The following is a 7,559-nucleotide window of genomic DNA, read 5'->3' on the forward strand; positions in this document are numbered from 1 at the left end:
AGAGTGTAGAGCAAACAAAGGTCTAATTCCTTAAAAAACTTAAGCAAAAACAATAATTGGTTTTTTCTTTGTTTGGGTCTAAACCAACCCAAAGCAAACCAATCAAGTGCCAATATCTATTGTTTCAAGTTTCAGTTTTACATCATTCCAAACATATCACCTGAACCTTAAATCAAACCATTATATTTTATTATTATATCTTTTATTTCACAATATATAGTATATTTATCTTAAAAAAAGATGTTGCATTCATATAATTTTTAATAATTACATATTATATTTTTTCATTGTAGCTTATATGCTTATTTTAATTGTATAAAAAGTCTATAGTGTTTGAATAAAAGTTAATTTATTTTAGATTTTTTAACATAATTTTTTTAGAATCAACTCGGTCGAACCAAACCAAATCAATCCGTTTTTCATCGGCTTAGTTTGGTTCAAATTTCGTGAGCAAATAATATTATCAAAAGCAAACCAAATCAAACCTATTATTTTTTATTGGTTTAGGTTTATTTTCATCTAAAAATCGAATTAAACCGATCGGTTACACCTCTAACGTAGGGAAGCAATTTTGTATCACAATGGTTGTCTTCTCTAAAGATATGAGAAATAAAAAACACATACTTTTAATTATCTCAACACAGTTCAGCCACCTGATTCTTAATCTCAAAGAAATAATCTCGTAATTTTAAGCCAAGAGTCACTAGATATTCAATCTATATTAAAAGTTTTCTCAATTGCATGCATAGCCCCCAATGAGCTAATTAGCATGAAAGTCAGTGGTGATGTTTAAGTTTTGAGAAGAAAAAAAACCCACGACAATAGCATTACTATGACTAAATATGCCACCACAAGCAGCGAATCTAGGACAACCTTTCGTTGTGCCATCTATATTGCATTTTATCCAATAAATGATAGGAGGGTTCTAAATAATCTCCTTAATTCGAGGAGCATTGCGAGCATGAATCTCAATTGAAAAAACTTTTAAAATAATAAAAGAAAAATAGGTATCAGTAGAATGATTTCCGACAAGAGAAATATTAGAACTCACAATATAAGATTATGACCTTCAAAAAATCAATATGTTATTAAACCTCTTTTTACTTTTGTAAAACCAAATTACATCAATTAAGTACACACAAATTGTATGCACCTATTACTAGTTTATGATTAACCATTAAAGTTAGTTAACATTTTTTCAAACAAAATTTAATGACCATAATTATTTTTATATAGTTTTAGGCTCTTTATATTTGAAAGTTATATTGAATCTGACTAATAATATAGTTAAATTACATTAGTCCAGTAAAGATATCAAAGTTTTGTGTTATTTACTGTGGGGCTTGTTTTATTTTTGAATTTGTAATTTTAGTTCATATATTTTTAATGGATCAATTTGGAGTCATATCTTTATAATCAATATTTTGGAATCAATTTACAAGAAAATTATGTCAATGATGTTTCTTCTTTAATATCACGTGTTGTTGGAGGCACACCTTTCATATTTTTAGGTTTTTCAGTTGGGTCAAATCCAAGGCATTTATTTATACATGGAATTCTTTTATTGATTCTATGAGAAAAGAAATTATCTAATTGGAATGGCAAACATATTTCAATTAGTGGAAGAGCCACTTTAATTAAATTGGTGCTTGGAAGTCTACTTCTATACTTTCTATCCTTTTATAAGATCTTGAAAAGGGATCATGCAATTCAAATAAATTTTATGGAGAGGATGTGAGAAAAAGAGAAAATTTAGTTGGATGGGATTGCATAAGTTGTGTTTATTAATGGAGCAACAAAGTCTTGGAATAAAAGATGTGGAAGCATTTAATGTGGTACTATTTTTAAAATAGAACTGGTGGTTCGGTGGAGTTTAACTGTGAGTAGTTAGTCTCACATCGATTATGAATATAAAAAATATTAAATATAGAAGATAAGTGTTTCATATATTTAATGTATTAAATTTTTAGTGGAGATGTGATGTTAATGTTTTTTAGAGATACTAGACACGTAAATTAATTTTACACTAATAATACATATTTTTTACTAAGATATAGTGTAAGATTTGTTCTCTCCTCCACTCAATTTTTTAAAATACACAAAAGTCATAATTTTAAACTCCTTACTACAAATAAGATGAATGAATTTTCTATCACTTAAATCAATTGTTACTTCATCCGTCTAATTTTAAATGTTTCATTTGTCATTTTTATCTGTATCAACTTATTTATTTTTTTACAATATTAATATAATATTAATTAATTTTTTTCTACTAATATATATTTAATTGTTGTATTTCAATATATCAAACGTCTAAATTAACTATAGTTTATAAAAATATTTAAGTAAATGACACTCATTAATTATTAAAATCAACAAAAGTAATTATTTTCTTAAAAATTGATAGAAATAAAATCAAAATCAGATAATTGAAATAAAACGGAGGGAGTAACAAATGCTTCTATATATCACTATAGGAAATACACGTTTTCATGATAAAATTAAAGTCAACAATTGTAGAAAACAAATAAAAGTGTTATTATTTGAGAAACAGTGCTACTGATTCTCATATCCAGAAAGAGACAACAAAGATCTCCTCCTCTTAAATATTAATGCTGTCAAGTATGCATGTATATAAATCAACTATAATAATAAAGCTATTTCTGCAACATTGTGGTCTCCAGAAGGTACACAAGAATCATGATTTCTTTATCCCAATCGGCTGTGGATTGCTTCGATGTTAGGGAATTATTTGTTCTTATGTGCCTTTGACTTTTTGAATCCAAACAACACCATAAAATAGAGCATATTCCATAAAATTAATATCGCATCTGGATTGTCTAAAAAAAAAAAATTGTTGTTAATTTTATTTTATTAAAATAAAAATTGGATAAAATATTTTCACGTACCGTCCGTTCAAACAGTTATTCTATAATTAATTGTATTAAAAATATTAATTTATTTTACCAAAAAAATAAAAATAAAAATAAAATAAATTATTTATATTTATAAAAGAAGAAAAAAATATTTTTTTATTAATTTGATTTGACAAATGAAAGACCTTACTCCAACGTATTCCAAGATGCAGTAGAGAAATCAAAACGTACGTAATTCTTAATATAAAATATTTATGTGTTGATCAATTTTAATTTCTTTTTTATTCGTGCGACAATCATGAAAGACTAATATCAAACAACCTACTAGAAAACAACTAATTGGTCCAATAGTAGGCGAGTTCGAAAAAGAGAAAAAGATAACAATATGTTGTTTTTATTTTTTATCCTTTTTTTATTTCTTATTTTTCTAAATATTTTTAACTTTACTTGAATAAGTAGATTTATAAATGAGTGTTAGTATAAGGTTTCTGATTTTTCATATAACACTGATTGTTGTAGAATGCGTTTTCTCAATTTAATATTTTATTTTATATTTAGAATATGAAAATAAATTTTATTTAATTTTTAACATACAAACAAAAAGGTAAACATGATAGTATTATAAAAAAAATTGTAAATAGTCTTGCTATATGAACAAAGTTAACATGAAAACAATAAATAAAAACTAAGACATTGGTTCATAAAAAAAGATACATGAAAAACAATAATAAATAACAAAATTATTATATTAGTTTATTATAGAGAAACAAAATTTACATACTGAATTTGCAAGATTATTTTTCCTCCTTATTTATCTTTGTCTTTCTTTTTTTTTTTTGAAATTGGTGATCATAGAGAAGGTTGTATAAGAATGACACAATAGAAAATCAGTAGTGATTTTCTAGTAGGCGAATTCAAGCACTTAAAATCGATCTTTATTGTTTAATCTCTTCTCACTTCATCCCCCTCTTTAAAAGTCTCATAAAATTCTTATTTATATTACTAAATTAGAGTTATGTAATTTTTAGAAATAAATGTCTATTACTATGACTAATTAAGTTAAATCCTCAAGTTTTATTTTCTTTTAAAAACTTTTTTCAAATTTCAAAAAATCATATTAAATACAAATCATTCATATTTATTACTACAAAAATCTCATATTTATTAATTTCGTTTTATAAAAATAAAAAGTTAGGAATTCATTTTTTAAATTACCATGTTATTATCAAGCCAAAAAGGTAGTAAATATAAATAAATAAAAAGCTTAATATATATATATTTTATTAACAAGTGAATATATTAACAAGTCAATATGCAAATACTGTTTTTATTACTTTTTTTTAATATTAAAAATAGGTGGACAAAATTAACTGTCAACAATTAGAATAATATTTTAGAAAATATAAAATATAAAATGAAGTTTAAATATTATTTGAATTTAATTTTAATTTAATTTTTAGGTTGTTCACGTCTAAACCATTTTTAAAAAGTCAAATAAAAATAATTTTTATTTAATTTCTTTAGTTTCCTTTTTACAAAAATCGATTGAAACAAATTGAATTTCAGTATTTTTTTTTACACTATATATACAAATATTTATTCTTATTTTTTAATTGTAAGTATAAGATATTATAGTATTATTTTATTTGTTAATTTTTTCCTTTCTATCATCAATTTTTTTTAATAATACTTTTTTTGTTTCTTATCTTTTGTTATAGGAATGTAATTATTCCTATTTTAGGAGTTCAAATAGCTAGTGGTGGGAGCATACAAGTATATGACTTCTTTATGAACAAGAATATCACATTCCAAATAATCAAAGATAAAATTTGGCATAAAATTAACTCATGGAGTATCAAGAACCTTTCTAGAGTGAAAATTAAAGTCATAACTAATTATTTTTAGCAACGGAAAAATCTCACTCTATAGAGTCAATAATCGGTGCTATCTTTGATTTAGTATCAGTGTTGGGTCAAGGTTAAATCACTCAAAGTTAAACATTATTGTCCCTTAAATGACATCTGACGCTAACTTAGCGTCATACAAATCGACTCAAAGTCGACACAGATGATAAAAATAGTACATCTGACGCTAGTATTAATCCATTGACATGTTAACCAGGAAGAATCTATAGCGTCAGCATACTGACGCTAAAGTCAACATTTAGTAGTAACCGAATATGTAGCGTTGAAAATATTGTCCCTAAAGTCAACTAAATGAAATTTTCAACAAATAAAAGTCAACTCAATTAATATAATAGTGTCAATTCGTCAGACGTTAAATTCAACATTTTGATTGTCAACAAAACAGGAGATGTCGGCCTGGCCACACTATACTGCAATTGCATGTGTTATTTTTTGCACCTGCACAATTATGTTTTTCACCTAATAAAATAATTAATATTTAAAAATCATTAAAATCAATAACAACACTTTAATTTTACACAAAAACCATATTGCATAACAATATAACAAATACACCTTAAAGTAACATTTGTTCCGAAACTACCAAATATTAACATAGTACGAAATTACAAAATAACAAAGTCACACAAATTAAATAGTTATCGTTCAAAGACCACACAAAAAGTAAGCTTAATACACAATCAAACTTCGTATAGTGAATGGATGTCCTTAGAATATGAGCATGTGCTACAACTTGAGTCGACACGGGAGTCTGAGACGGGGCTAGAGACAATGGATCAAGTCGATTGGTGGTAGACAACTTGTGACATAAGACATCTCACTGCTCATTAAGTTAGGAAAAGAATGAAATATTATAGACAAATATGTTTAACCAACTTAACTCAAAGCAGCAAATACTAATAGATAGATATAGAGATAAAGTTAAGAAAAAATGAAATATTAGAGATATATCAAAGTGAACTTACCAAGAAAACATAAAAGAAAACTCAAAAAGTAAAAAGTTCAGTTGAGTTTACTAGAGATAAAATATATGTCAAGGTACTGATATTCAGTAAGTCCCAACAAGTCCAAACTCATTTGAGATGTCATCGTATCCAATGATACAAACCAAAATCATGTTAGTGTATAAGTACTCAAACAAAGCATATATAACTCAAATAAAATGATAATGTCCTATATATAGTATTTCTCAAGTAGTATGATTAATATAAAACTAGACTTGTGTCTTGTGTGATGTTCGCGTGTATTAAACAAGATACATGACATCAAGCACATGTTGCAAAAGAGTTATGTTTTGACTACGAAGGACCTTAGTTACAAGCTCGAAATTATAATGCATGATACCTGGAATAATTAACAACAATATGCTCATCCTAAAAGAATGTATATGCATTCAAAATAGCATGTCATCATGATAATCCAAATGCTAGTTGCAACAAATTTTCAAATTGGTCAAGTAAATTAATATTTGAGGTAGAGTGAATTACTACACTTACTAAGATTAAAACACCTTTATGTCAGTCATGCATCTAGCATAGATAGGTGCAACTAGTGAAGAATCTAAATATCCGGATAGTAAAACATCAAAAGGCACATTGCCATCAATTTGTTTATAACAACTTGTAATCAACAAAATAATTGTATAACAAGGAAATGCATTAAAAAAACGTGAATCATCAATGTAGCGAAACTTCTCTCTTAGCCACTCAGGAGTTGTTTGGATATCTCAAAGAGGCATTTGTTTGGAAGGATCTCGACACTAGGCATGTGATATTGCTTATGCTAAACATCTCCAAAGATATACAATACACTAATTCGAGCTCGCTTCGTAGGAGAACAATATAAATCAGCATTGAAACTAATAGTGTACAAACAACCCCCCAATCCATAGAACCCCAAATATACATAATCACAAAATCTAAATCAACAATAAGCACACACATGATTTTTTCGATCTATGCTATTATTATAATAAGATAAGATACCACATAAACAAAACCTATTATCTATCTCATATATCACACACAACACAATATCTATTGATTTGCAATCTTGCACTATTAGTAATAGACCAATTTTTTTTGGGTTATATATATTAAATATTCTTATTGCAACCACAAGCTATAAGATTACGTTGATAATCCAAACTATACCACAAGATAAATAATATCCATAAAATATAAAAAATAAAACTATTTATGTTATGTACTAAATTTCTATTATTTATCAAACCCACAAAATTGAAAACCAATGAATTAAAGAATCAACAATACAAACATACAAAAAAAAAAAAAACAATAAAGAGTTGAAATTTCACAAGATAACCACAAACACAAAGCAAGAAGAAAAAATTAAATGCAAATGAAATTGAAGGAAAAAGTTATGAATCAAACTTACCATTGGAATTGACAAGAACAGGCATGAGAACAAGAAAAAGAAACCAAGTAGCAATTGAAAAATGTGAAGGAACAACGAGATAAAACGAATTTGTACCTTGGACGCACAACAATGTGATTTCAGAGGTCGATATTTGGTTAACATGAAAGCGAGAGAGATTTGATTTCTTTGTACATGCTAGATATATTTTAGGGTTTTAGGGAAAAAAGGATTTGAGGGTTAATGCATGGCAAGGATGAAAGATCGATGATGTTGGAATCAAGTTGATTTAAAAGAAATATGTCTCTCACTTGTTTCAATGATAACAAAATCGTTTATGAGGATAATTTCATGCTCTAATGTTGAATTTAAGTGCGCATGT

Source organism: Cicer arietinum, chromosome 3 (genome assembly GCF_000331145.2).
Source record: "Cicer arietinum cultivar CDC Frontier isolate Library 1 chromosome 3, Cicar.CDCFrontier_v2.0, whole genome shotgun sequence".
Classification (NCBI taxonomy): domain Eukaryota; kingdom Viridiplantae; phylum Streptophyta; class Magnoliopsida; order Fabales; family Fabaceae; genus Cicer; species Cicer arietinum.